The 22,387-nt window shown below is 50.8% G+C and overlaps 1 long non-coding RNA gene and 1 pseudogene across 1 annotated transcript; both read right to left on the reverse strand.

Moving 5' to 3' along the window:
- Positions 1 to 1,654: 1,654 nt before the first annotated feature.
- Positions 1,655 to 12,120, reverse strand: LOC113407784. Its single transcript, XR_003370108.1, has 3 exons — positions 12,053 to 12,120; positions 2,435 to 2,523; positions 1,655 to 1,694 (listed from the first exon to the last, which is right to left on the reverse strand). It is a non-coding gene; the product is annotated as an uncharacterized LOC113407784 (long non-coding RNA).
- Positions 12,121 to 21,931: 9,811 nt separating this feature from the next.
- Positions 21,932 to 22,050, reverse strand: LOC112119003 (annotated as a pseudogene).
- Between the last annotated feature and the right edge of the window lie 337 nt (positions 22,051 to 22,387).

A 22,387-nucleotide genomic window follows, 5' to 3' on the forward strand; every position in this document is an offset into this window, starting at 1 on the left:
GCCAGTAAAGCTACTGGAATGCAGTCAAGCAACATCCGTTCTTTATCTCTCCTCAGGAGAGTGATATCCTCAGGAGAGTGTTATCATTCATGGTCACCTGGTTGAAATAGGGGAATTTTATTAAGGGGACATTCAGAGGTGGCCGTTCCTGCTGGGCTGTGTGCCTGTGGCTGAAAAGAAATCATATGGTTGTATGTATAGGGGATAGCTTAGTGGTTTGAGCATTGGCCTGCTAAACCCAGGGTTGTAAGCTCAATTCTTGAGGGGGCCATTTAGGGACCTGGGGCAAAAATCTGTCTGGGGATTGGTCCTACTTTGAGCAGGGGGTTGGACTAGATGACCTCCTGAGGTCCCTTCCAACCCGGATATTCTATGATCATCCCCACTGTTAGCCACGCGGTGGGGGGAGAGGTGAAGCAATCATCCCAGAGAATTGGGTGTGAGGGGGGGATTAGTTGAGTTTGTGCTGCACGTCAACCCGAAAATGTTAGCCCCTCCTTTTAAATGGTCAACCCAACTCTCCTTTTTTTTCCTCCTGCAGCTGCAAATGTTTCAGCGCTACCACTATCAACTCCATCCCAGAGGCTAGCGCAGATAAGAAGGCGAAAAAAACGCACTTGCGATTAAATGTTCTCTGAGCTCATGCAGTCCTCCCGCACTGAAAGAGCCCAGCAGAATGCATGGAGGCAAACAATGTCAGAGTCCAGGAAAGCACAAAATGAACGCGAGGACAGGAGGGATGCGCAAGATGAGAGGTGGTGGGATCAAGAGGAGAGGTGGCAGCAGCGTGATGAGAGGAAGCAGGAGGCAATGCTGAGGCTACTGGAGGATCAAACTGATATGCTCCGGCGTATGGTTGAGGTGCAGGAAAGGCAGCAGGAGCACAGTCCGCCGCTGCAGCCCTTGTGTAACCAACCGCCCTCCTCCCCAAGTTCCATAGCCTCCTCACCCAGATGCCCAAGAATGCAGGGGGGGTGGGGGGGAAAGAGGGCGGCTCTGGGCACCCAACCACTCCACCCCAGAGGACTGCCCAAGCAACAGAAGGCTGGCATTCAATAAGTTTTGAAGTGCAGTGTGGCCTTGTCCTTCCCTCCTCCATCACCCCACCCGGGCTACCTTGGCAGTTATCCCCCTATTTCTGTGACTAATAAATAAAGAATGCATGAATTTGAAACAACAATGACTTCATGTCGAGTTTCATGACTGGCCAGGCTACGGTGTGAAAGTCCTGTTTGTTTCTCCTTGATGAAAACCCACCCCCTTGGTTCACTCTACATCCCTGTAAGCCAACTGCCCTCCCCTCCCCCCTTCGATCACCGCTTGCAGAGGCTATTACCAGGGCCAAGTTTTGCCTTAGCAAAGAGAAGGTGTTGGACTTTGTGTTATCCTGCTCCTGTGCTCTGTTCCCAAAGTGTTCTGTAGCAGGGCAGGGCAAAGTGCTAGTATATGTGTCATTGGCCTGTTGGAGTGTTGCTGAAATAGGGCACAATTTGAGGTTGCATTGAGGGTGTTGTGAACCTTAACTCTTCTTTCCCATTCTAATAACCAAGGAGACAGGAATCCTTACCCAGAGAGGTCACGTTCTCATAGTTCTCCTGCATGACGTCTCTGTAGAGGGCTCTCTGAGCGGGGTCCAGCAGAGCCCACTCTTCTTCGCTGAAATACACAGCCACCTCCTCGAAGGCCATTGGCCCCTGAAAGAACAAAAGCCCCTTACTCAGTACCTGCTGCCTACTGACAACCCCACTACTCACAGGGGAGGAGGACCAATCACTTGGAAGCTGTGGGAGGCAGACAGCATAGTTCCACCCACACCCCATCACATGACAGCAGCCAGAAAGCATCAAAGGGAAGGGAGAAAAAGAGCACCCCCACTCCTCCCAGCAGAGAGAGAGGGAAGGAGTCTTCACATTCACCACCCACCTACTAGCCAGAGGCTAATACAGGAGATGGAGCCCCCAGCAGGGTCCAGGGACAACTCCCTGGTGCGAATTGCAACACCCTCCTCATTGCCAGCAGCTGGATAGGAGGGGATGGGGTATCTTCCCTAGGTCTCACTGGTGGGTGCCCCTTTATCTCTCACAGCAGCCTCTGGCTAGTAGGTTCAGGCTCCAGTATTGAAGTCTGGTAAGTTTCCCTAACCCAGTCCGGGGTGTGTGTGTGTGTGGGGGGGGGGATGGGGGGGGTTTCCTGCTTGACTAATTAGGGAATTCCCACCCACAAACCACAGGGATCTGTTGCTGAGATCTAGGCATCACAGTAAACAAATCTCAGCAGATTTATCACGTCCTGGCCCCGTCCCTTTCTCCACGCTGTGTATTTCCTGACCCCTCCCACTTCCAGACCAGCCCTCTCAGAAGTGCCCACCTCCTCTGTATTTACTGCCCTTCTCCCTCCAAAGGGAACCCACCAGCAACTCCCTGATAATCCCTACCTCAAATAGCTCCACTGTAGCCATTTCCTTTCCCTGGTCCCTGGAAGGACAGAATGAGCTGGAGCAAAACATGGATGTTACGCTGCAGCCTGTTAGGGCAAAAAGGGCAATTGGGGACATGTCAGAACAGGAAATCATTTCACAGCACAATTCCCCCCCAGGATCTTTCCCTGCACACTGATGTTCTAGACTATCATGCAAATAGAACAATTCAAAACACAGTAATGGAGGAGCAGGGGCTTTATCTACCCAGACGTCTGTTAGAAAAGGAATTCAGCCAAATACAAAGTGTCCAATAAGTTCTTGGAATGTACAGGGGCCACCTGTTTTCTTTCAGAGGATGGAAGCAGTAACTGGAGGATGAAGGAATGAGTTAGGAAACTGAAGGCGGAAAGCAATGTGGGCAAAAGTGATGAGAAAATGATCGATGTCACGGTTCTATGAGAAGGAAGGCATGAGAGGAGCAGAATAAGGACAATGGCCGTCCAAAAGGCAGACTTCAACCAACGCGGAGAACTGGTAGGTGAGGTCCCATGGGAATAAAATCTCAGAGGGAGAAAAGAGTTCAGGAGAGCTGGCTGGCAGTTCCTCGGAGACAATATTAAAGGAGCAGCAGCAAAGGATCACAATGTGAAGGAAAGACAGAAAGAAGAGTAAGTGGCCAATATGGCTCTACCATAAACTCTTTCATGACCAGAAAATAAAAAGGAATCCTATAAAAAGTGGCATCATGGACAAATATCCATGGATTATTACAAAAGAATTGCACAAGCATGTGGGGACAAAATCGGAAAGATTAACTCACAAAATGAAGTAACTCACCTTGAAAGTGACACTAAAAAGTCAATAAGATAAGGGTTCTATAAATTATATTAGGAGACCGGGGAAGGAAAGTGTAGGTCCTCTACTTACCAGAGAAGAAGAAGATGACATCAACAAGACAAAGGTGTTTAATGCCTTTTTACATTCACTAAAAAAAATGTAATTGTGACCAGATACTTAATTATTCTTAACCAAGACGGGGAAGGAACAGAAACCACAATGGGGAAATAAGAAGTTGAAAAAATATTTACATAAGTTAAATGTATTAAAGTCAGCAGGGCCTGATGCAATTCATCCTGGGGTACCTGAGGAATTAGATGAAGCAATCTTGGAATAGTTAACAATGATCTTTGACAACTCCGGGAGGATGGTGAGGTGCCACAAGACTGGAGAAGGGCCAACATAAAACCTGTCTTTAAAAAGGGGAGCAACATAGACCTGGGAAATAAAGACCAGTCAAGCCTAATTTAGATACCCAGAAAGAAAAATGTATTAAACAACCAATGTATAAGCACCTAGAGGATAGTAAAGTGATAAGTTATAGCCAGCATAGATTATCGAATACAAATCATGCCAAACCAATCGAATTTCTGGCTTTAACAGAGGTACTGGCCTTATGGATTCAGGGGGCCACTGTAGACATGACATATCTTGATTTTAGTAAGGCTTTTGACAGAAGACCCCATGACATTCTCATCAGCAAACTAGGAAAATGTGGTGTACTTAGAAGTCTGTTCTCAAAGAGTAATTACTAATGGCTCGCTGACAAACAGGGAGGATGTATCTAATGCAGTCCCATGGGAACCAATCCTCGATCTGCTACTACTCAATATTTTCATTAATGACTTGGATAATGGAGTGGAGAGTGTGCTTATTAAATTTACAGATGACACCAAGCTGGGAAGAGTTGTAAACACGTTGGAGAACAGGATTAGAATTCAAAATGACCTTTATAAATAAGAGTTCATCTGAATGAACAAAATGAAATTCAATAAAGACAAGTGCAAAGTACTACACTTAAGGAAGGAAAACCAAATGTTCAACTACGAACTGGGGACTAACTGGCTAGGGGGCAGTACTACTCAAAAGGATCTGGAGGTTATAGTGGATCATAAATTGAATCTGAGCCAGCCATATGACTCAGTTGTGACAAAGGCTAGTTCAGTACTGGAAAAGGTTACCAAGGGACATTGTGGAATCGCCACCTGTAGCGGGGTAGACACCTGCTCCTGCCCTGGAGGGCTTGAAACCAGCCCTGAAAGAGGGCTGCAGGGGTTAAAAGCAGCCCTGCAGAGGGCTGCAGCTCTAAAAGCTGGGCTGATTGGGGAAGTGGCTGCAGCTGGGCCATGCCCCAATCAGGCCACAGCTGGCCTGTATATAAAGGCTGGGAGCCAGCCACTCACAGTCTCTCTCTGTGTTCAGAGGGAGACAGGCCTGGCTGCAGGGAGCTAGAGACAGGGTACCTGAGTGGAGCAGGGCTGGGGAAAGGCAGAGGAGCTGGGGAGCTCCAGCCTGGAAAGCCCCAGGCTGTGGCCTAACATTGGGCTAAAAGGTACTGGCGGTTGCAGAGGGCAGCCCAGGGGTAGGCCAAGGCAGCAGGTCCAAACCCAACCTTGCCAGTGATGAGTAGGCTGATACTGCAGTCTGCCCCAGGGTGTGGGGCTAGATGGAGACTGGCAGTAGCCTTATACTGAGGTGAGGTGGGAATAGTGGGTGGGGGTTCCTTGGGGAGGGGAGACCCTAAGACTGAGGGGTTCCTGCCAGGGGGCAGCACCCAGAGAAAGGGGCACTGGGGTCCTGGGAGGGGCACGGGGCCAGAGGACAGCGGCTCACCGGCTTGCAGAGGGCGCTCTGGAGCTGGAATGAGCTAATTCCTGGAAGTCACCAGCAGGAGGCACCGCAGGGGTGAGTCCACACTGCTACACCACCATTCAAGATTTTTAAGGACAGGTTGGACAAACACCTCAGTGTTGGGGGCTAGACTAGATGACCTCATGGTTCATTCCGGCCCTACAGTTCTCTGATTCTATTCTGAGGAAATGTTGGTCATTTTATTATAGCACTGACCAGCCCATCCCACCAGCACTAAACAGCCGAGACATTTTGAAACACTCCCAGTAACAAAGTCTGGGAACCAAATACAAGACAAGAGCAGAGCAAAAGGAGTGACTCTGGGGGAAATACCCTGACATTGACCCTGGGGCAGCACACTCCCAAAGCCGGGGGCACAGCCAGAGTCAGGAATTGGCTTTTCCTCTCCCTGCACTTCACCTTGTTCACTGGAAAGTGAATCTGCCCAGGGATGGTGCAGTAAGTGTGTGTGGGCAAGTTAGAGATCTGGGAATCTCTCTCCCCAATTATTTCTCCCACTGCCCCATCAATCTCTCTCTCTCTCTCTCCTTTTTCTGCGCGTGTTTCCCATCTCCTGTCCCGCTCCCTCTGGCGGACAGACAGCCATTCTTGGGTGTTCACTCTCCTATGGCTGGATCGGCTCCTGCAATTGCTAAGGGGAGGAGAGATGTAGGGTGAGGAGGGGCTGTTCGTGCAGAGTCACTTTCATGCCCATCTCCAGCACATTCCCTGAGGTCTCTATCAATCACCTGGAGTCTCTGGCTCAGATGTTGGTGTGGGCAGAACGTAGGGCTGGCCCATGGAGCTAATTACAACTGGAGAAAGTCCTCACCTTGCCTGGGCACAAAGGAAGCTTCACTCCCAAGCCCAGACCCCACCGGGGGAGCAGCAGCTGCTCAGTCTGGGCTCCCAGATCACAATGCAAGCAGCAGCGTCTGACCCAGGAAGCTCAACCCCAATATCCTAAGAGAGACAGTCAGACAGAGACTAAGGGCTTCCTGCCACCCTCTAGCAACAACCGAAACTCCCTCCCCACAGGGACATGTCCTGATTTTATTTGCTCCCATGTTAATCTGGAGTCACTCCATGTTCTTCCTTGAAGTGTCTCTTGATTAACACTGGTCTCAGTGAGACCAGAAACATGGCTCAGGAGGGATGAGGCCAGACTCCTTTCCTCCTCCCTCATTCCCTCCCCTTCTTCTGAGGATTCACAGCAACAGTTTTCTCTCCAAAACCTGAAGTTTCTCCAGTTTTGAAAATGGGGAGAGAAGCAAAGTTTGTTGTGATTTCATATCAGTATTTGGTAAATGGATAGGAAGTTTTCAGCAGCCCCTGCCAGCCATTCACACAGGTCGGGGGGAGCCCTGGGATGGAGAATGACTATGGCAGAGGTGGGCAAACTACGGCCTGGGGGCCGGATCCGGCCCCTCAGGGCTTTGGATCTGGCCCGTGGGATTGCCACCCCAATGGTGCCACGGGCCCTGCACTGCTCCCAAAGCGGCTGGCACCATGTCCCTATGGCCCCTGGTGGTGGTGGGCAGAGGGCTTCACGCTGCCCTCGCCTCCAGGCACCGCTCCCCGCAGCTCCCATTGGCCGGGAACCACGGCCAAAGGGAGCATCAGGGGAGGTACCTGGAGGCACGGCAAGGGCATCGTGCCCGGAGCCCTCTTAACCCCTCCCTCCCCCCAGGTCTGCAGGGATGTGGTGCTGGCTGCTTCCCGGAGCAGCACAGGGCTGCGGCAGGTAGGCACTGCTGCCACCCCCGATCCACTCCAGGTAAACAGCAACAGGCTGGAGCCCGAACCTCTCCTGCACCCCGCACTCCAACTCCCTGCCGTGAGCTCCCTGCCGCACCCTGCACTGCATCCCTGCCCTGAGCCCCCTCATACGCCCAGTGCCAGGTTTACCATGGAGCCCATGCTCAGAAGGGGCCCCGGCCTGCTCCACTTGCACTGCGTCCCAAGACCCCGCCAGCCTGCTGGCTCCCCTCCGCCCATCACTTGCTCTTCAGGCCAAGGGCTCCTCTCCACCCCCTGGTCCCACCCTCCTGCTCCTCTCTGCCCCCTGGCTGGACACAGAACACCTCTGGCTCTGGGCAGTCTCTGCTTCCCACCACCTGTGGGACCCTGTGTGATGTTATGAGTGTGATATAATATCTCATTGAAAGATGACAGGGCCAGAAAGAGTTAATTAACTCACTGACCTGACCCATGGCCAAACTTTAGAGATTTGTTAGGAAAATATCTAAATGAATAGAGCTTTGAAATGGAAGTCTGCATTGTTAGAGATCAAAGGGTAGATGTTTGCTCAGGTCTTGTGATGTAAGCAAACAAGTCTTATCTATTGCTATAGCTTTGTTTCAAAGATCAAAAAAGGAGTATTAATACTATTTCCCTCAAGTGTCTTCCTAAATACTATTATCTATGTGTCTCTTTGAAGGTTGTGGTAACCTGCATCTGAACTGTTTAATGGATAAATTACCCTGTGCTAATTGCCAGGATGTTTGGGAGAAGGAGAGTTAAGCCTATTGTTTTCTCAGGCCAAAAGGCTGCTGGAAATGTATAAGAACCTTAGGACATGATCCTTCTTCATCTCAGATCTGCTTTGGGTTTCAAGAGGGGGAAACCTTAAGCCATAAGGATTGAGATCCCCAGTGACTGGAGTCACCCTGAATATGGACATTGGACTATAACCTATGGACTATATCTAAAAGGACTTTTGGCAACTACAAGCTCATCTCTAAGTATCTGAACTTCAAGAATTGAATTCAAGTCTGTATGTATATTGATCTTTTAACGACACTTTTCTTTTTTTAATAAATTTTAGTTTAGTTAATAAGGATTGGCTATAAGTGTGTATTTTGGCCAAGATCTAAGTTATAATTGGACCTGGGTATGTGGCTGATCCTTTTGGGGTTGGAAGAACCTTTCTTTTATATGATATCTGACGTGTGTCTGGATGGAGGCCTGAGGCTGGGCACTTTAAGGGAACTGCGTTGTTTGAACTTCTGAGCAACCAGTGAGGTACTATAGAAACTGTTTTGTGCTGGCTTGGGGGTGCTGGGCAGTTGTGGTGGGGCTGTGGGCAGGGGGGCGCTGGGCAAGGGTGGTGTTGTGCAGGATGCTGTGCATTTGTTTGGGGGGGGTCAGGGGAGGTGCTGAGCATAGTGGGTCTGGGGGGTTCTGGCCATAGGAAATCGGGGAGGGGGGGCTGCGTGGCACAGCATGGGCTTGCCCCCAAGGGGAAGGTGCATACTGGCAGCACAGGAATGGGCAGACCACTGCATCTGTCAACTGCCAGTTTGTAAATAGTGCCATCGCACTGGGCTGGGCAGAGCGGGGCCACCCGTGCCAGGCCATGCCCCTGGCTGACCCCCCACACCATGCTCCATTGCCTCCATGGGGGCCCACAAATATGTTTGGCGCCGGGCCCACAAAAGGTTAATCCAGCACTGCATACCCTGTTTCCCCGAAAGTAAGACATCCCCCGAAAATAAGACCTACTTCCAGTTTTGCCTCTTGCTGTAATATAAGGCATCCCCCCGAAAATAAGACCTCCCCGATAATAAGGCCACCCCGGAATATAAGGCCCCGAAGCCCCAGGAAAAATAAGACCTCCCCTGAAAATAAGACCTAGCGCATCTTTGGGAGCAAAAATTAATATAAGACACTGACTTATTTTCGGGGAAACAGGGTATGCCCCACACCCCTCCTCTGCCCCAACCCATTGCCCTGAGTCCCTTCCTGCACATTGTACCCCCTCCCACACCCCGCACTCCCTCCCGCACCCCAACCCCCTGCCCTGACCCTGCATGCAATTTCCCCACCCAGATGTGGCCCTCTGCCAAAAAGTTTGCCCACCCCTGGACTAAGGCAACAAATTCCCTCCAAAATAAGAACTTCCTGCAACTAAACATGGGAATGTCCAAATACGAGATGCTTTTTAGCAGACATTTAATAATTACATGGAAAAAGACAATCTGACAGCTGATGTCTGTTAAGTCATTAAAGAGAAAAGGGTGGAAATCTGAAGAATTTTGGATCAATTCTCACAAATTAGAGCAGAAAGTGAAAAAATGTGAAGCATTTTATATTGATAGTCAATAGTAAGTAAAGAGGTAAAATATGAGTGAATTTCATATTTGACAAATTGAGAGAAAATGGGGAAACATCTGCAAAACTTTTCTAAATATATTCAAAAATGTCAAAAAACGAGGATATTTTATGTTAATATTTTATTATTAGTGAGACATGGAAAAAAATCTCAGGGAATATTAAATTAGAAATAGATAACTAGAGAGAAAGGAAGGCAAATTTTTAGGCTATTCTCCTGAAGAAGAGATCTGTGTGTAACTCAGAAATGTATCTTTCTCACCAACTGAAGTGGGTCTAATAAAAGATATTCCCCCACCCACCTTATCTTTCTAAATGCAAAGCAATGCACACTGGAGAGAAAAACTAGAGGTACTTATAAACTCTACGGGGTGGTAAATAAACTATCAACTGTAGCCCATATAGCTAGCTTTAGCATTTATTTCATGCAGCAGTAATGCAAGGGACCCACAGGCCTGTCTCATGTACAACACCGGCATCGGCAGTTAGCATAAGGCTTGAGATCTATGAACTCTGGCACAGATAAATGGCCTAAGGGTCACCCCTTTTCGCCCGTAAAGACACCAGCCGACCAGAGGAACATGAGCTAACACCGGCCTTCGGATAGAACATCCACGGATGTCTGACCACAGGCGTTCCATGGCAACGTATTGACACATATGACACCAACATGAGATCATTAACACACTAACCTACAGGAGCACACCCCAACATTAGTAGGGAGAGGAAATACAAATAAGGAAGAGAGGAGAAACCCCTACTGAACATGCATTACACCTAGCAACGTCAGCAGAACATATTATAGGCTACACAATCCAAGAAAGGGATCTGCATGTTGCTGTAGACAGATCAACGAAAAGCTCCACTCAATGCACAGCTGCCAGCAAAAAAGCTAACATGTTAGGATTCATAAGGAATGGGATGGAGAATAACACCAAACATTTGTATATAAATCAAGGGGGCAGCCTCTAATATCCTGGGACCACCCTGGCTACTACAGCACTGCACACAGGATATTTTATATCTATCTTTCAGAATTGGGGCAGAAATAGGTCTAAAAAGAAACATTTGAAAATGAGAGAACCACCTAGGCTCTGAAGAGAGTTTATATTAAGTGAGAGTAGTTAGACAGATTGAAGGGATTTTACATGGAAGGTCAATAAACAGACAGTAATAATTCCCTCCCACCCACCCACCCCTACACCATTCAGATGGGCAGCAGGGAGCCCTTTGGGGAGGTGCTTTAAGAGGGTACGTGAGGGGAGTACGAAGCAGGAAAACTCCCTGGCAGTGGGGAGGAGGCAGCAGCAGGGGCGGACAGGTGACTGGCAGCTGGGGGGAGCTGTGTTGGGCAGCTGGGGGTAGCAGTAGCCAGGACTGTGTAACCTTGGGCTGGACAGTCTCCACTGGGAACTTTTTCCTCCTGACCCCTTCCTCGCCTTGTTGCTGGCAGAAAATGGCCACCCCAGAGGCAGCTGTGTCTCAGGGCTCTGCAAGCTGCACCCATTAAGCCCCTTCTCATTTGGGGAATGATTCAGGACAATTTTCCAAAGAGTAAAATTTGCTGCAGGTCAAATGGTTGGGAAAATATCCCAAATCTGAGATTGTTAAATTAACAGTGGAGAATTAAAGAGAAAATGGGGCAAAATCTGAAAAGGAGACTAGAGAAAGTGTCAATAATTGCTCCATCAGCACCGACCCTCCATGGAGCTGTTGCTGCTTTTACACCTGAGAGGAGACTTCCTCTCTCTGACTTCTGCCCATGGGGCCATGGTAGGAAGTGGTGACCCAGTGAAGCTGATTTGAGGCTGATGCAAGGTAAGCAAAGCCGAACCAGCCTCCCAGGATATGGGGTTGGAAACCGGTACGGGGAGTGGGCCTTGGTTCCCCTACATCAGTGGTTCTCAACCAGGAGTATATGTACACCTGGGGGTATGCAGAGGTTTTCCAGGGGGTCCATCAACTCATCTAGATTATTGCCTAGTTTTACAACAGGCTACATCAGTGGTTCACAAACTTTTGTACTGGTGACTCCTTTCACATAAAATGCCTCTGAGTGTGACCCCTTCTTATAAATTAAAAACACTTTTTATATATTTAACACCATTATAAATGCTGGAGGCAAAGCGAAGTTTGGGGTGGAGGCTGACAGCTGCTCCCAACCCCCCCTGTAAGAACCTTGTGATCCTCAGGAGGGGTCCGGACCCCTAGTTTGAGAACCCCTGGGTTACATAAAAAGCACCAGGGAAGTCAGTACAAACTAAATTTCCATACAGACAATGACTTGTACATACGGCTCTATACACCATACACTGAAATGTAAGTACAGTGTTTACATTCTCCTTGATCGATTTTATAATTATGGGGTAAAAAGGAGAACGTCACTAGCCACGTTCAGTCAGAATGTGCTGCGACACGCTGCTATTTCGAGATCGGAAACTTGGGTATGCCAGTGAACCGCTGCCCTACACCAGCCCCTGGACTCGCCCCTTAGGCAAGAGACCCCCCCCCCCCCCCCAAATCCCTCCGATTGCCAGAGGCTGGAGTCCTGGCACTGGCCGCGGGGAGGCAGGACACGAGGCATGGCGGGAGGGGGGGGTGAGGCCATCCCTAGGCAGGAGACCCCCCATCCCTCCGATTGCCAGAGGCTGGGCGGGGCGGGGGGCTGTTGCCCAAGCCCCCCGGGAGCAGCAGGGCCAGGCCCAGAGATCTCGGGACACAAGAGTTCGCCTTAGGAGCCTGAGAGACAGGCGCTGGCCGGGGGAGGAGCGCAGGGCCAGGGGTCTCGGACGGGGGGGGGGGTGTCAGGCTGATCCCGGGACCCTTCCTTACCTGGGCTCGAGAGGGCGAAAGAGCCCCGGGGCAGGCTGGGAGTTGTAATTCCTGGGTCTTCTCAGAGCGGAAGTGACGAACCAGTTGCTCCGGCAACGCGCGCTCCCATACCGCCGGAAGCGGAAGTGGGCCATCTGCCGACGCGGCCCCTCCCGGTGCACACTGGGAAGCGTAGTTCTCTCTGTCAAACTCGGCCTTTTATTGGAGGAGGGGCCGTATGCGCTGGGCGGGAAGGATAGAGGCTCTGACTCGCAGCCCCTGGGGATCTGCTCCCGGGGGGGGACACGCGCCTGGGCGGGGCTGGACAGCGCTGGAGCCGCTGCGCTCGCGCTAGTACTGCCCGTGGGGTCAGTCCCCGATTCCTTCTCCCCGGACCCCGAGGCTTCGCTACCCCTCGGCCGGCTGTCCCGGGCGCACGGTGCAGCCGTTGAGATTCCCCCGCGCAGCTTTGAATCCTGCTGGCAGCCAGAGGCGGCCCCAGCCCCCTGGAGCCAGGGGGGTTTGTGCTGCTCAGTCCCCCTGGCCCTAGTGAGAATCCCGCCCCGGCGCTGCTCGGGGGTGGCCGATGATGAAGGGGACCGGAGGGGGGAGGGGATCCCTGAGCCCGGGGGGGGGGAAGGTCCCAGCTGCACAGTCTAGGTGCCAAGGCTACAGAGGGGCAGCCAGTGCTGAGCTCGCAGAGACTCTGGCCGTTGACACGCGGCAGGGACACTGTCTCTGTGGCAGGAGAAGGCAAGTGCGATGTGTTTGGGATGCTGATGCTGGCCAGTAGAAATGCTGGATTCAATGAGAGATGTGGCAAAGGAGAGGACGGTGAGTGGCAGCTCCACACAGGGACAGGGTATTCAGACACCCAGTTCTAGGTACCCTGGTGCATGTTAAGAGACAAAAGGCAAACAGGGACCCAGCCCCCTGCAATGTCCCTCTCCTGGGAGCAGAGCCCCTGGACACGTAGGAGCTAAGTTGGGAGTGGGATGGAGGGTCCCACAGGACATAAGCAGCTGAAGTCCCTCCAAGTTTTGGAAACTAGGCAATGCAGAGTGAAAGGGCTTTACACCCTACCCAGCTTGGCCTCGGGGGCATCATCAGCAAGTGGTGGCTGGGACTGAGGCCTTGGCTACACTTCAGAATTCACAGCCGCAGCATTGCTGTGAAGCGCGAGTGTAGTCGCGCCGCCAGCGCTGCGAGAGCTCTCTCGCAGCGCTGCAAGTACTCCACCTCTCCGAGGGGAATAGCTTGCAGTACTGCGAGCGAGCGTGCAGCGCTGCAGGCGCTGATTACACTGGCGCTTTACAGTGCTGCACTCGCTGCGCTGGGGGGGGTGTTTTCACACCCCCAAGCGCAGCAAGTTGCAGCACTGTACAGCGCCAGTGTAGCCAAGGTCTGAGCTGCATGGGCTGCAGCACCACAAAAGACAGGCTGCCTGCGATCGAGGGGCCCGGGGAATATCTCAATCCCTTTTTTGTAGATAAAATGAATGCAGCCTCCGCTCCTGGGTTTTCCCCAGGGACAGAATATTTCTTTGCAAAATAAATCTTTTAGTTGTAGGGCAGTGGTTTTCAACCTTTTCATGCACAAGGTCACTTTTTGAACTTAAGATCAACCCAGGATCTACCAAGGTCTCGCCTCGCTCACTCCATTTCCCCCTCCCTCTGTCGCTTGCTCTCCCCCACCCTCACTCACTTTCACCAGGCTGGGGCAGGGGCTTGGGGTGTGGGAGGGGGTGCAGGCTCTGGGCTGGAGCTGAGGGGTTTGGAGTGTGGGAGGGGGCTCTGGGCTGAGCCTGGGGCAGGGGGTTGGGGTGCAGGAGTGAGGGGTGTAGGCTCTGGGAGGGAGTTTGGGTGCAGGAGGGGGCTCCAGGCTGGTGCTGAGTGTTGGGGTGCAGGAGGGGGTGAGGGGGCTCTGGGGGGAGTTTGGGTGCAGGAGGGGGCTTCAGGCTGGGGCAGAGTTGTGGGGTGCAGGAGGGGGTGTGAGGTGCAGACTCCGGCTGGGAGGCGCTTACCACTGACCAATGGGAGCTGCAGAAACAGTGCTGGGGGCGGGGGCAGCACATGGAGCCAGGGCCGTCCCTAGCTAATCGGGAGCCCTACGCAGCTCCCCCACCCCCTCCCGTGGGGGGGGAGCGGGCCCCAGGCCTCCGCAAGGGTGGGGAGGGCTGGCCCCAGGCCTCCACGGGGGGGCAGGGCTGGCTTAGGGGGAAGGGGGGAACCACCCCCCAGCACTCACTAGCAGCGCGGCTGGGGCCAGGTCCCTGCACTTCCCTCTGCCAGTGAGTGCAGGCCCAGCCCTGCTGCAGTCCTCAGGAGCGGGAAGAAGTGGGGCTGGGGCGGAGCAGGATGGGGGCAGGGCTGAGGCGGAGCGAGGTGAGGCAGGGGCTGGAGTAGTACGCAGCTGCGCAGGGCACCAGGAAATTTGGTGCCCCAAGTTTCCTGGTGCCCTACGCAGCTGCGTACTTTGCATATGGGTAAGGACGCCTCTTCATGGAGCTGCCTCACCCCCCATCCCTTCCCCCAGGGGTCGCAGAGATGTGCCAGCAGCCAGGCGCTTCTCGAGCGGCATGGGACCACGGCAGGCAGGCAGGCAGCCTCTGAGCCCCACTACTCCGCTGGACCTTTAGCGGCCCAGAGATTGCGATTGACTGGCCGAGGCTCCAGGATCAACCAGTCGATCGCAATCCACGGGTTGGTGACCACTGTTATAAGGAGTAAAATTAAATGGCCACACGATGGTGCCAGAGTCTAAGAAATGAAAAGACCCAAGATACCTCAGGGTACGTCCAGACTACCCGCCAGATCGGCGGGTAGCAATCGATCTATCGGGGATCGATATATCGCATCTCGTCTAGATGCGATAAATTGATCCTCGAACGCGCTTTCCGTTGACTCCGGAACTCCACCAGGGCGAGAGGCAGAAGCGGAGTCGAAGGGGGAGCCGCGGCCATCGATCCCGTGCCATGAGGACGGGAGGTAAGTCGATCTAAGATACGTCGACTCCAGCTACGCTATTCTCTTAGCTGAAGTTGCGTATCTTAGATCGATCCCTCCCCCTAGTGTAGACCAGCCTTAGGTCCTCATTGACTCTGAAAAGGGATTTATTTAAAATCCCTTTATTTCTGTGGCTTGTAAAATATAAGGACCAAACGATTTCAATAGTTGTGACACTGGGGTTGTGGATACTGTAACCGTATCTCAGATTGAATAATGATTTTATATCTGATTCAAGGCAGCTTCCCAAAAGCAATGCCAATTGGTTCTTCCCTAAAATTGATGATACTGGGCAGCAGGTGATCTCCTTAATCTGCTGGGGAACCTCTCTGGGTCCCACTATCAGTTCTCCTCTGTTTTCCAGCACTTCAGGTGCTTCTGACTCCTTGGTGAGGTTTTCCTGCAAGGTCTGTGTGTGAATCTGTGTGTGTAGGAAGCAAAGAGTGTGGGGCTGTCACTGAGCTGAAGGAGGGAAATGGTTAGTTGAGAGAGATGGGGGAAGAATAAAATAGTCCCAGAAGCAGGGGTACTGGAACGGGGGGGAGGCAGGGGAGCCTGGCTCCAAACTTTTAAAGGTGGGGGGACTATGCCGTCCAACTCTGTACTGGCCATAAGGGCAAGGGACTGTGGGAGAGTGGAGAGGAGCAAGCGGGGGGGCGGGATCTTGGGGAGATGGGGCGGTGTGGGGTTGGGATCTTGGGGGAGGGTGGGAGCTTAGGGGGAAGGGGTGGGATGGGGCCTCAGGGGACAGCACGGGGGGTGGGGCCATAGTTTGGGAGCCTGTGGCCCCCACACTTTCAGGGGGCTTCTACCGCTCCTGCTCACAAGGATGACAAAAGATTAGCAGGCTATTGTTTTAACTACTCGGCCACTTTGTCTGGTGGGCTTGTTGTTACTTAACTGTTTCTAAGGTCTCTGCTATCTATAACCTTTCCCCTAGTTCATTGGCTGACTGAGGATGGTGGGGGGATGGTTTGGCTTTTGAAAAAAACCTTTCTCTGTGGTATTATAAAGGAGAAAGTGACAGGTAGAAAACCCCACATCATTCTTGGTGCAAGGAGCCAGGTTTGCTGTTCAAATTCTGTATTTCACCAATGTCCAGGTCTGGAAATGTCCAACACGGGCAATTCTAATGGGAAGTTGGATGCAGGGCACTTAACCTGCACAGACGTCCTATGGAGGTGGGGTGGGAATTAATAATATTTTGAGGATCTTTGGGGAAAAGAGACTTTACGGACAAGGTTTGTCTCTGTTCCTATTTCACCTTGTGTCGAGGAATCACTATTTATTTTTCTATTATATTAATTAAACTCTAAACATTATTTAATCAATCGTGAACATTAGCGTCACTTGAATTTTCCCTCTGCTACCAAGAATGAACTGAATTTTATGACTTTCTGGGAAGGGCAGAGATATTAAATTGGGGGATTTCAATTGCTGCATTTGTGGGTGGATGTTTTACGCTCACATCTCAATGCACGGACTGAAATACTAAGGTAATGTCTGTACTACAGAATTATGTCCACCGAACTTACACAGTTATTACATTGCTTGGGTGCCTGCACACTTGGCTCCTTGTGTCAGCAACGCGCATCCTCACTCATCTGTCACGAGATCCAGCTAGGTATGGGTTGTCCTGGGCTCTGTCGTGGGAGGGCACAACTGGGAGAAGGGGCAGTCTAGGGCATTTTGTGTCTGATACATAAGGGTGTTGTCAGCAGGAAGCTGTAGGTCACATGCTGGGGGTGACAGTGGGGTTTGAGCTGGAGCAGCAGCAGGGAGCAAAGTGTGTGTGGCGGGGGGTTCACTTGGTAAAAATGAAACTGCCAAGCCTCTCCCTCTGCTGGAGCGAAATCCTCTCATTTATCTCCTAAACTCCCTTCCATGAAAATCTCCACCCCTCCCCCGGCGCTGAGAGCCCCCCTCACTCCCATGTAGATTTTTAATTGTTCTAACATCTCACCTGCCCCATTGGGGAGGTGTAGCATGAGCGTACGTTCTGGGACCCGAAAGATGGTGAACTATGCCTGGGCAGGGTGAAGCCAGAGGAAACTCTGCTGGAGGTCCGTAGTGGTCCTGACACCCCTGAATGACAAAAGTTTTAGCGCTGAAAGTGGCAATGTAGACACAGCCTTACATAACTTCTCTGTCATTGCCCACCCAACCAAATTCATCTGATCTTCCTTTAATAATATTTCAATTTCCTCAAGGCTATTCAAAAATTGTTCAGCCTTCCTACTTTGATACCAGTTGATACCAATAAGTGCCTTATTGTCGGGGTTTGTTGTTTTGTTGGGGAGCACACTTGCAGACACTTAGGGCTAGGTTCTTACTTGCAGCCACGACAGCACAAAGAAGTTAGGGTAGGAAACTAGTGTCAGGGACACTCACCTACATCCGATTTCGGTGGATGAAGTTAGGGAGGTCCTGAGAGAGTTTCGTAAAGATAGTGCCCCAGGCCCCGATAAGGTTACAGTGAATGACTTATGGGATATTTTTAACTTGGACACTTTAATTCTCACTAAGATTTTTAATGTATGGTTTTTAAATAGGCAAGTCCCGGATATTTTTAAAGAAAATAGAACTATTTTAATCCCAAAAGTGCAAAAGGAGGAAGAACTTATGAAACTATCCTCATGGAGACCATTAACAAGAGGATCTGTGTGGATAAGGCTGTATACAAAAAATTTAGCTAAAAGATTGATGATTACAGTTAACATTTGCAATAGACAAAAAGGATTTATCTCTGCTCCAGGATGCGAAGCAAATATTTCAATTTTAGATAATTTAATAAGGGGAGCAAAGCAGAATGGAGATGAATTAGCCATAGTATTTGTTGATTTGGCTAAGGCTTTTGATTCGGTGGGACATGGGCATATCATGTCTGGCCTGAAGAGATTTGGGACTGATGAACACTTTATAGAAATTGTTAGGGACCTATATGATAATTTCATTACTAGGGTTTGAGTGGGTGATAAAAGTACCGAGTCCATTTTAATAAGGAGTGGGGTTGAACAAGGTGACCCTTTATCTCCAATTTTATTTAATATAGCCATTGATCCCTTGTTACCTAAATTGGAATCCGAGGGCTCGAGGTTTTATATTCAAGGGAATAGTGTCACGTCATTGGCAGTTGCCGATGATGTGGCAATTTTAAGTGGATCTTATCAGGGGATGGCTAAATATCTGGGCATTTTAGACTGCTTTTTAGAAATACTAATCCATGGGTTAATGTGAAAAAGGGTTTCACATATTAGCAAAATGTAAGAATTATGTGATCAACCCCAAGGATAATTGGAAATTGGGTACTGAAATTATTGACTATGTTCATCCAGGAGAATTTGAAAAATACTTGGAGGCAAGGATAGACCCTTGGATAGGGGTTGGAGGAATGTCTCTTAAGGATAAATTGATTGAATGGAGTGAGAGCTTGAGCAAGGCTTCTCTTAAACCCGCTCAAAAATTGATGATTTTACAAATGTATATTTTACCTAAGTTGTTTTATAATTTACTTTTAATTGAGCCCCCTGCTTATATTTTATACAAGTTTATGTTTTAGTTAGGAAAGTAGTTAAACAGATTTTACATCTCCCACACAGTACCACTGATGGGTTATTTTATGCAAGGGGAAGAGATGGAGGGCTTGCACTAACTAAGTTTAGTGTACAAATACCTAATATGCTCATTCGTAAATGGAGAAGGCATATTGTGTCTAGGGACGATTGGATAGATTTATCCTTTGTGTATGCCGGTGAAAATTTAGTTAATAAAATATTGATTCTTATTGATTCACTACACCAAATCTTAAGAAGTGGAGAGAGGAGGAATTTATTAGATGGTGTAACTTGAGATGTCAGGGGGTAGGTATCAAGTATTTTAGAAATGATACAATTAATAATTCAGTTTTGAAAAGATCTTGTATGATTAAATCTTCCTCGCTGATTGCCGCATTACAGTTAAGGGCTAATGTCTATCCAACAAGGGAGACATTGGCAAGAGGTAGAGAGGGACTAAATGCCATGTGCAGATGGTGCGGAAAGGTTAGGGAAACAGTACCACATATATCCGGGCAATGTTTTAAAACTAAGGATGCTCGGACCACAATAGGGTGGTCTCTGCGGTAATTGATAAAGTTTGCAAATTGGGATGGAAATCAATAGTAGAACCTCATTTGAGAAATAGAGAAGGGAATTTGCGAAAGCCAGGTATTGTTTTTGTAAAAGGGGATGCTGCAGTGGTGGTTGATGTAACAGTTCATTAGGAAGATAATGACAGTAGTTTGGAAAGAGCCCACGGGAAGAAGGTTGCCTATTTCTCCGAGTTGGAGGAAGACATTAAGAAGATATCGGGAAGCAGAAATGTCCACTTCTTTGGCCTCATAATTGGGGCTCATGGCAAGTGGAGCGAAGGAAATGACCATCATTTAAGAATCCTAGGAATTGAGAGAAGTAAGAATTTTAAGGAAAATCTTTGCAGACTTGTTTTATATGCCACTGCAGATATGATGGCTATGTTCAGTGACAAATAGTGATCCTGGAGCTCCTTTCCATGTATCCTACTATTATTTAAATTTTAGTCATTTCTCCATATTTTAATTTTAATGGATTATTGGTTGTCAGTACCGCTATATCCATTTGCTACTTACTCACCTGTCCCTTAATATAGTGGATTTAACTCATTAATAAATACTTATACATTTGGATTGATATCCTATTTAAAAAAATTTTTTTTTACTGGACTTGGATGCGGACTGGCCACGTATAGTAACCAGGAAAGGGCAGGTAGTCACACCTGTACATAAGTAGCCAAATGCCTTGTCATCTAATTAGTGACGTGCATGAATGGATGAACAAGATTCCCACTGTCCCTACCTACTATCTAGCGAAACCACAGCCAAGGGAATGGGCTTGGCAGAATCAGGTTGTTTTGACCTTGTGTTAAGATAAAAATGGAATGCAGACTATAGCAGAAATTGTTGAGAGAAATAAGTTATCAAGAAGGAATATGTATAAACAATATGCATCTGTTGCTCATTATTGTCTGTAAAAAAGGTATAAAAGTTGGCTCTAATTGTTTATCTTGAGAGAGACTTGCCTAGGTGGGCGAAACCCTGTGTCCTAGTGCACTCTCTCCCTTCATGCAATTGCTAGAGAATAAAGTGTATCTAACTTGCTGCACCCAACCTTAGAGTGAGAACTCTGTTTTTCTCCGACACCCTGCTGAGCTTGACTCTAGGCTGGCACTGTGAAGAGACATGAAAGGTGTAGAATAAGTGGGAGGCCTCCAGTGAAATACCACTACTCTTATCGTTTTTTTACTTACCCAGGGGGGCAAGCCCCGCTCTTGCTTCTGGCTCCAAGTGCCGGCCGCGCCCCTCTCCGGGGACAGTGTCAGGTGGGGAGTTTGACTGGGGCGGTACACCTGTCAAACAGTAATGCAGGCGAGCTCAGGGAGGACAGAAACATCCTGTGGAGCAGAAGGGCAAAAGCTCACTTCATCTTAATTTTCAGTATGAATACAGACCGTGAAAGCTTAATAGTCAAGATGGACCAGGTCTGGGGGGAGGCTTAATAGTTGTCTCCCAAGCAGTATAGGGGGAGGCCTAGTAGTCGTCCCTCAGGCGGTGCAAGGAGAGGCTTAGTAGTTGTACCCTAGAAAGTCGGGTCGTCATGGGGGTGGGGGGTGTCAGGCTTTATAATCAGCCTCTGGAGAGTGAGTGTCCTTGGACGCAATGCTGCCACCACTGAGAGGCAGCCTCCAAGGCTGGGAACAGAGCACCGAGGCCGGGGAGAGAGGGGCAGGAGCTGGGGGTCCCTGGACACAGTGCTGCCACCGCTGAGAGGCAGCTTCCAAGACTGACAATGGAGCACTGAGGCCGGGGAGAGAGAAGGAGGAGCAGCTGGGGGGGCAGGGGGTCCCTGGACTGGATCCTGCTACCGGTCAGAAGCTTGTGTCCCAAGCTGAGAAGGGAGCACCCAGGTCAGGCAGAGAGGCGCAGCAGGAGCACCATCCCACAGTTCTCATGGGGTCAAAGGGCTCCCTCCAACGGCTTGGTCTGGGGCCCCTGCAGAGGAAACCAGGGAGAGGTGGGGAGCTGGAGCCTGATTCCCCAGCCCCAGGCGCTTATCATGCTCAGCTAGGCCTGAGTGGCCGGGGCCTGGCAGTCGGTCTAGGTCGGGCCGGGCATCAGGTCAAGACCCTGGGGAAAAGGGCCACCAGGTCAACCCCAGTCTAGCAAACAGGTTGACCTGATGGCTGGTAGTATCGTGGTACTATCACGGATGTCCACAGGAGGGGAGAACCCAGGCAGTCCTGGCCTGGCGTGGCTGGCCGCCGCTGATTCTGGGGTGGTGCCTGCTCCCGGCGGCGAGGCACAGGGGGCTGAGCGACATCAGGCAAGTCTGCCCCAGGGCTGGGGGTGCCATTTTGGGGGCTGTGGGTCCCCCGTGGAGGAGGCTGCACACCCGCTATCCAGGCCGGCCAAGCCAGGCCTCGCCTGGGTGGCCGTTGGAGGATTTGTGGTCGTTCTGCAGGCCAGCAGTTGGGTGCAGGAGGGGGCAAGCGACTCTGGGTGAGTCCGCCCCAGGGCCAGGGGTGCCTTCTGCAACTTTGGGGGCTGTGTCCCCCCGGTGGAGGAAGCTGGGCGGGGGAGCCGCACACCCACTGCCCAGACCCGTGACCTCCAGCTGTGACCTCTGACTTAGCGGAGCCAGGGGCTCAGGAGCAATGAGGAGCTTTCTGGGGCCCCCGTCCTCCTCCCTGGGCAGATCCGCGTCCTCTCGGCGAGGCGTTGGCCTCCGCTGGGGCGGACAGAGGGGAAGGAACAAAGAAAATGCTGACACCGCACCGGGGAGAAAGAAAGAAAACGAGAGAGCTTGCTCGGATAGGGAAAAGCTGCCTACAGCACCTGGGATTCCCAGGCGGTCACCCATCCAAGTACTAGCCAGGCCCGGGATGGTTTACCTTCCAAGATCGGACGGGATCGGGGGCGTTCAGTGCAGTATGGCTGTAGGCACCCGGCTCCACACCTCCTTGCCCACTTTTCCTTACTGACTCCAGGGCCTGCCGAACCGAACCCTGGGCTCCCCCTGCCCCGTCCCCCGACCCTGGGCTCCGTTGGGGCAGGAGAGTGGGACGGGAGTCCCCCTTTGACAATTGGGGCGCCCCTTCCAGAGTCCTCCCCGGGGAGCCTGGCACGGACACACGTGCTGTGGTTGTGTGAGGTGGGATGGGGTGGAGGCGCTGGGGAAAATCGTGCTTCCAGGGGCCTGATCGTGTCCTGCGGGAGCCCCCGCCTCCCCATTGCTGCGTCTAGGAATGTTAAGCCCCGGTCGCATTGCCGTGTGGCAGG

The sequence above is a fragment of the Terrapene carolina genome, unplaced genomic scaffold, assembly GCF_002925995.2.
Source record: "Terrapene carolina triunguis isolate 2854851 unplaced genomic scaffold, T_m_triunguis-2.0 Scaffold374, whole genome shotgun sequence".
NCBI classification, from domain to species: domain Eukaryota; kingdom Metazoa; phylum Chordata; order Testudines; family Emydidae; genus Terrapene; species Terrapene triunguis.